Consider the following 9,103-nt stretch of genomic DNA (forward strand, 5'->3'; position numbering starts at 1 on the left):
TTTTTTGTCTAAATCTCTCGTATTAGTGTTTAAATATAAAACTATTTTTTCATCTTCAACCAAGCTACGTAACCTACCATTACTATAACCTCTAATTCATGTGAGGTTAAACCTCTTCATCTTCATCTCCTTTTCATACCCAAACTACTGGACCACCAAGTCGTCTTGTTGGCTAAGACACCACTCTTATTCTCCATTACTTTACCACTTTTTAATATAACTAATGTTTTACCACACAACAAGTACCAACATGAAGAAACAAAAGCGAAAAAAAGAAAATGAAGGAAAGGAAAAATGGAGTGTGGTCATGGTGGCAACAGTGCTACACGACGGTAGCTTTATGGATGTCATTAGACCTTGAGATGGCATGGGAAACATGGCTACAACTTGGGATGTAGAGTTTCTATGTCGTATGACACCAAAATTAAAGGAGAGAATGAACATGTTGTAGCTGACAAACTGTTCGGTGATGACAAGCTTAGTTGGCGAGAGTCCTAGCTAGACAAGTGGCTTGATGAATGCAAGGTTCAATTGTCACATGATTTGGTTGTCAAGGTGTTGTAAAGGTTTAAGCTCCTAGGAACCCGATTTTTCAATTATTTTGTTGGGCGGGAAAGAGGCATGGGTTTGCTCACGATTCTAGAACTTATAACTGGATGATGAATGTTCTTGGTTAATAAATTAAGCACTTGTAATTCAAAAACATTTAAATTTTTGAAACACTTAAAAACATATTTTTTTCAAAGTTTAGCAAACACTCTCACTTAGCCATCTTCATTTAATAATTAAGCACATGTTATAATTTTCCCAACCATCATTTTGTTTGCTCAACCAAAGGAGTCAACTTTCACAACGAAATTTAGTCACCCAATGACCAAAGTATTTTCCGAACAACTACACCATTAGGAGTTTTCATAAAAATAACTAGCTTATTGAGAATTTACTCACCAAAGAACCAAAACTCTTAAGTTTTCAATTAATAGAATTTTTTCCGGCAAGAGTTGGTTCTTTCAATGACCAAATCATTGGGAGTTTTTATTTAAACAACTTGCCTAATGAATTTTATTCACACTTCGACCAAAACTCAAAATTTTTCAATTAACTTTGCTCAATGGTTTTGCATAATGTAGAAATTTTGCAAAATAACAAGTTGTCCAATTGGTTCAGAGCTAAGATTTTTCTTTACCTTTTATACATAACATGAAATATTTTGTTCAAAAATAACAATCTCAATCAATTTGACTCAATTGAAATGGTCTAACTTTTAACCACTATTATATATGGTATATATCTCATGAAAATCTATTCACTCAAAGTATAAATTTTTTATCTCAATCAATTTCAACCTCACAGTATCCCAAGCATATTATACATAGCAATCCAACATATCCTTACAAGAAACATTTAATCATCTTACAACATGAACATCTTCACTATATCTCTAAACATTTATCAATTTATATATCTTTCATCTCTAAATTCAAACAATTAGTATATGTTCAAACAAGACAAAATCATTGCATGAAAATCAAATATTGCAACCATGGTACCTTTATATTAAGATCATATATCCTAAAAGACTACTAAAAAATATATAACTAGCTTTTAATTTTTGTTAAAACTATTTTACTCAATCTTAAGTTTCCAACTTCTATATCTTCGTAAGAAAGCTAAATTCGTACATAAAAGATTATACTAAACTGAAATCACTAGAAAACACTATAAGGGAGTCAATAATGTTTTTAAAATTTTTTCGTAAAGCAGCATCTAATGGTTTGTAAAAGTTATATAATTTATTTAAAGATGTTTAAATGTGGGCTTTTATGAAATGTGTATTGAAGACTTTTCAAAGAGCAGAACCGTAAAACACACCCTCTTCATAAGTTTACTCTAAAGTGTTTACTAACCTCTAATTTCAAAAAGGAAAAAAAAATTAAAGATTATGATTTTTTTATAAAGTATATGACCGAGAACATCTTAAACAATCTAGTGAGACATATCTCAACTAAGGATAACAAGGATAATTGACAGGGAATTAAAACGTAATATGAATTATTGAAATCCTAAAAATCTCAACAAAGGTAATCACCTCGATAACCTAAGTCAAACCATGTAAAAACCCATAAATCCTTTATAAATACTACACATTCATTTCAATATTTATGGTCATATGGTGCACATGCCTGACATGAGCATGAGAGTGTCTTGTAGACACACCTCGATCTTGAATGTTGACGACATCTAGGACTAGATACATCTCGAATTACCTAGAAGTGAAGGAGAAACATTTCAGTATGAGAATTAATAGAATTTAAGTTTTTAGAAATATGATAATATATATATATATATATATATATATATATATATATAACCTTCCTAGTTTAAATTGCAATGGTAATTTTTTTATTAATTTTAAATATATCTTTTAATATCTTTCAAAGAAAAAGTTCTTACAATATAACATGTTTAATTCATATAAATAAAAATTTAAGTGATTGAAAGAACCCTAAAAGTAATTAGACAAATTTTGAAAAATACTCATTTTAGAGTTTAACATTACATGATGTTTTGGGTGATTAAAAAAACCTCATGAAGATTTCCATAGGACATTAAAATAACAAAGTTATCTAGATGTAAAGGTGCACTTTAAGAAGTTCTAAAGAAGGAGAGAAGTTCACTTAAGCAAGAACTTGAAAATAAGAGCACAAAAATAACAATGGCCAAAAATAGAGAGCATAAATAACAAAATAATAAGTAAAGATGAAATAAAGGCTTAAAGACTTGAAAGAGGAAGGGGAGGCTCAAAGAAGGCATATGCCACTTAGGGGAGCACCAAGGCTCACCACCCCAAAATAAATGGGGATGTCGTCACTTGAGTGTTAACTTAAAATGAGGCTAACGAACAAGACAATCACAAAGGAGAGCACTCTCACACACAAGGTCAAATATAGAGTATATATCTTCAAAATATTCAAACCCTACAAAGGTTTAAGAGAGTCATTCTTATAAGTAAGGAAAATGGCCTCTTTGCAAAACAACAAAGCTAAAAAAAAGATGCAATTACATACAATTTAGGCTTCTTGAAACTAGGTCTAAAAGATGATAACTTGGTGGGAGGAAACCTAGCTTGGCCACCAAGCCTTCAAAAGGTGCGACCTTGACCTTCTTTTTTAGAATGTCAACCTTGATCTCCACTCTTCATAATATATACTTGTCATGCTTGGATTCGATACCCTTTTCCTATTTGGCATAAGCTTATATCCTAAAAAATAAACCAGCAAATATCAACATGTCAACTTAAGTCAAGTCAACAAAAGTCAACTTAGGTCAAGTCAATAAAAGTCAACTTAGACAAAGTCAACATAAGGAAATGGAAAATAAAGACAAAGAAGTAGGGCTAGAGGTATTCTTCTAGTTACACTTCTAGTCACTCTCTTTGGAAGATCCTACTATGCTTCATGGTAAATCATAGATTCATCAAATTTTCTTACCAGAAATGGTTTGCACAAAAATATTTCAAACTTAAATATAACTTCAAAAAAATAGGTGAACGAAAGTTTTGGTTTCTAAAAATATAAAACTATGGGCAATTTACTCTTTAAAAGAAAAATAATTTTGATTTAGCTCCTATAAAAAGTACGAATTATGGTTCCTAAAGTTTGCAATTTAATGTAATACCGCTCCTTAAAAATACAAGTTAGTGGGAAATTGATCTTTAGACATTACAACTTAATGCTAATTTTGTCTGATAATGCTTAACACCAAAATAAAATTGTCACACTTATCTACAATCTAGAAGACTTTCGTTCTTTTAAAAAATAAACAAAACTGATATCAATTTATATTTTTTTGAAGCCTAGAAAGAACTTTTAAAAAATATCATACCAATAAATATTTATAACTATTATCTAATTAAGCACGTTTATTGCTCTTGTAATTTGTGAGGGGTGGTCCAAATTTTTGTCATGGCTATTTTGTTATGTAGTGAGTATGATTCGGTTGACATGATTTTAGTGATTTGATGATTCTGAGGAGAGAATCTGAGAATATCCCACAGAATAAGCAACATGCTCGCTCACAAAATCCAATTTCGCACTTGACAAGTAACTATTACATGAATAGGACAGAGACATTTTACACATACACAATTGTGAAGCATAATTTATCAGTAATACCAAATAATAATAATATCCTGCTAAAGGTAGCAACACAAAATTGGGTTTTTGTTTTTTTTTTTTTTAGTTTTAAAAAGTATACTGTAACATCCAAAAAATACAGTATAAAACCATATCATAGAATACTCATATATTAACAATATTACAGATGAGTTCAGAAAGGAAGGATACGTTTATGGCCGAACGGCCTTATAAAATACTACAAAATTTAAAATTTTACAAAGCTAAATACTGGACCGAACAGTTCCAACAAAACAATCTTAACCGAACGGTTATACATAATGAAAATCTCTACTTGCCGAAAGGTCTTAAGGTTCCGCCTTAACCTCCACTTCTTCCAAGGCTTCTTCCAGCAAGCACTCTTTCCCTTCTGCTCACATCCACATGATGATCATTGTAACGGGAATGACAACAAAATGGACAAAACAGACAAGACAAGAAATAGGTTAAGCTTATGTAATTTAATTAATTCAGTAAGACATATTTCTCAAAAATTTGATATAATTCAATAGTCAATTATTCAACAACCAATGATACATTTCCAACCATAATTATTCATCAATGCATGCAATGACCAACCATTTGACTCTGACTGTCCGGACTGTATGAATTATGTGTAGCTACGACGTTTTTGCATTCGGGTGATGTAGTAGCTGGGATGCCCTCAACACTTGCCACCCGAGGTTAGTCCGTTCTTACATCGCCCATCTTAACCTTATGGACTAGGACCTCCGGCAATTCTCACACATGATTTACTCCTCTCTACTTGAGAATGAGTAATCATAGAATATCAGGATAAACGCCACCTTAGCATGACCACATTCATACTTTACCATTCAATAACAAATTCTGAGATATTCCTCCCTGGAATACTCTTTCATAACCATACTATTTCATTCATTTCTCAATTTAAATATCATCATACTTAATCAGCAATACATTCAAACTAAACCAAGAAAACAATATCCCATCTTAGAAACAAGACCGAATGAGAGGATACCTTTTAGACTAATCTAACCAACACTTAGTGTAAGACTGAGCGGTCTTTCACTTATCCACAGAACAAGACCGAACGGTCCATACGAGACAAGACTTATCAGAAGCCTAACACTTATAATAATAAAGAACGTTTCCTAGATACTCAACCATTTTGACCGAAAGGTCTTTACTAAGAGAACTCAAAGAATGTATGGAATATTATAGAATACATGTAATTAAACCTAACCAAAGATGATGAAAGTTTTTATCTGAGACCTAAGAGTTTAAACCGAGCACTACAAACGAGGGTCGAACACTTTTATTCCAAAAATAATATAATTAAGTATTATGATGAGACCGAGCGCTTGGACTAAAACCGAGCATCGCTGAGACCGAGCGTCGGGTTTAAGACCGAACACTACTTAGTTTATACCAAATGAAGGAGTATAGATATATCTAATACCATTACGTAACACTTATTTTTAATAAAGGATAATTATAGTATCTACGACTTTAAATATTAAAGAATACCTTAACTAAGCTAATTTACAAAGAGAAAGTTATACTTAGACCAAACGCTTATTTACCAGAGTACTAAGAGAAAAACTAATCGGCCATTAACTGAAATTCTCTACATAAGAAGAATTCAGTTCAGACCGAATACCCAAATCGAACGGTCAATAATGACTCTCGGTGACAAACCCAGAATTATGCAGAATGCTGCAGACTTAAGATCAAACACTATTTCAACCCAGTTCACATCATTTATAAATTATCTCCTCATTCAAACAAACATGCAGTAACACCCATACTTCATATTCATCAAATGATCAGACAAACATACAACCATTTAGAACAAAGAATCATAATCAAATTATATAAGCTTTCCTTACCTCTTAAACTTAGTCGAAAGCTCACAGTTTGAATAGAATAGCTCACCACCAGAAATCTTAAAATTCTACGGGTCAAGATTTGTGAAACTAAACCAATCAAAAGACCAGAAGTGTGTTCAGAATGAGATGATAAACTCATGCAACCAGAAACTTGGTTTGCATGTACCAGAAAACAACAGTGCTAAGAGAGGAATGAACTTACCAGCTCAAACTAGCAACTTGATCGGTGCAAAAGAAAGCTCCTGACTAGGGATGGCAAAAAAATCCGCGCCCGCGGATATCCGCGGATAAAATCCGCGACGGATAGTTGGTACCCGCGGATATTTACTATCCGCGGGTTGCGGGTAGCGGGTTTTTTAATACCCGCTTATAAACGGGTCGGGTGCGGGTATTATACTATCCGTATCCACGGATATCCGCTACCCGCAAAAAATAAAAATAAAAATTTAATTTATATTTTATTAAGTTAAATTTAATTAAAATTAACATTAATTTATATTTTATAAAGTTAAATATAATTAAAATTAAATTTTAATTTATATTTAATTTAATATATATTATATTTTATATATTTTTTGTAATTTTATTTAAATTTTATTATAATATTTTATAAAAATATATTTTTTTAAATATTTATGGGATATCCACGGGTATCCACGGATATCCGCGGGTTTTAAAACATCCGCGGATATTTTTTAAGCGGATATCCGTGCAGGTAGCGGGTCGGGTAGCGGGTGGATTTTTTTTTGTCGGGTCGGGTTGCGGGTAGGCACTATCCGTGCCCGACCCGATCCGTTGCCATCCCTACTCCTGACACTAGGAAGACTCAGACATGGTCTGATTGAAGATTGGAAGAAGAAAAAGATGAGAATTCTTAGAGAGAAGAGGAAGATTGTAGAGAGAAGTAGGAGAAATGAAGAACTCAGAATATTTGGAAGAGAATTGTGCATGCAGAAAAGTGGCATGAATTTTGAAAACTTTTAACTTATAAACTACCGTCAAAACCGATCGTCCACTCTACAGCCCACACCTGTCTTTCACTTTCTGAATTTCAGAACCCTTGCACCTACACCTAGCTTCCACTAACTCAGGGTTTTTAAGGGTTCTGACATATATTTAGGTATCCTTGAGTTTAGATGTTTTGAAATATTTTTTTATAGATATTATTGGAGTTTCATAAATATTTTAAAATATTTTTCTTTTTTTTATTAAAATTAATTTAAGAAAAAACCTTAAAATAGAAGTGGGTCATATTTATAAAAATAGTTTTTTTTTTTTAGAGATTCACTCACTTTAAATATACTCCTAACTGAACCCTAAAAAATAATGATATTAAAAGTTAGTTGTTTAGAATAAATAAAAGTTCATTCATACATGTAAAACGTGGTAGTTAGTTATATTATAGAATAGTGTAAGGAGACATTAAAAGTTCTTTTAAATGTATGAAGAGTAACTTAGATAAAAAAAAAATGTTAGCTAAATGATTAAGAAACGATAGTAAATATTAACTTGAATATTACTCAATTATGGGCTATCATGAGATTTTTTGTTAGATGTGAATAAAATGTTAAATTAAGTCTATTGAAGTCAATCTATTGAATACGACACTTTGATACAACATTATCATAAATTATAATCATAGTGTTTTTAGAGTATTTGTATGCTTTTTATTCAATATTTTTTTTCTTCTTTTTTTAATTTCTACTTATTTATTTCTATTTGAAGGAAAACGAAATGTTGCACAGGATTTTTACAACATTTTTTACAGGCTCATATGTCCTTCGTTGATTAGTCTTTTTTTTTTTTCATGTTGATATGGAAATCAAAATTTACATAAGGAAGCAATGGCGCATTGGTTGCAAAATTTTGAGATTTTGTTTTCGTTTTGTCAGAAGCTTCGTTATAGAAAATCCTTCTCAGTCGTTTTATGTTTTATATTAAGTGATGATGTGTAATTCAAATCAATTAACTTTGGTTGTTTTATATTTAGTTTATGTATAAGTGTTTTTCTAAAACTTGATTATTAGAGATTTTAAGCCTAACAATTATGTTTCTGCTTATCTTTATTTTATTATTCTAGTGATAACATTTTTAGATTTTCGTTTCGTTTAATATTATTTGATTAAATTTCAAAATACGACAACATTTAAACATAAAGTTTTATATAAATGATTTTGTTTTAACAAAGAGGAAACTTTAACTTCAAACATTAATTATTTACCTGTTCCACATTCAACCTAAACAAGTTCATACGGTATTTAAAAAAAAAAATAGAAATCAAAGACAAAAGTTGAAGTTGGAGCTTTGTGCTTATAATTTATTGCCCTGATATCCATAGCTAGGTATCTATTGAGAAAAGGAAAAGCACCAATGTGCTATGATCCACCCGAATATTCCAGAAGAAAAGGACCACATTCTTTTCTATTCTTCTCTAACTTATCAATGAATAATGTGCTATTATATTCTCTTTTCTTTATCTTATCTTTTCATTTGTGCATGGACCTAACCTTCTCCAAGATTCCACATAGCCTCAACAAAAATACAACTTAAACTACAATTTTAAGAGTGGCACAATTTTGGTGCATGTGATAATGGAACCTACCCATTACTTGCATCCACATATACACAATATAATATGATTATAATAATTAAGTGAAGGATATTCCCAACGCAAATTCCATTAAATTTTTCTTCCTTTTTTTGTTCTATATATTTTTCATGCATGATCTAGCAAATTAATGATCACAATCTCATCTTAAAGTTGTATGGGCACAAGGACGGATCTTCCAACAAATGATCATTTCTTATATGTATAAAATTCATTATTGTAATTTGTCTTAGGAAAAAGAAAATGAACTGAACTAAAACATTTTATTTTATTGGCTATACTTACAAATTACATTGTACAGTAGATGTATATTTATTCTTAACGATTTGTATTACGTTGTAACCATCATATATAGAAATTGGAAGTGAAAATTCATAAATATTTTCTAAAAAAGATTTAACATTAATGAGTCATAAGCGATTATATATGAAAAATCATAATATTATTTT

This window comes from Vigna umbellata, chromosome 3, assembly GCF_029865625.1.
Source record: "Vigna umbellata cultivar VRB3 chromosome 3, Vumbellata_1.0, whole genome shotgun sequence".
NCBI classification, from domain to species: Eukaryota; Viridiplantae; Streptophyta; class Magnoliopsida; order Fabales; family Fabaceae; genus Vigna; species Vigna umbellata.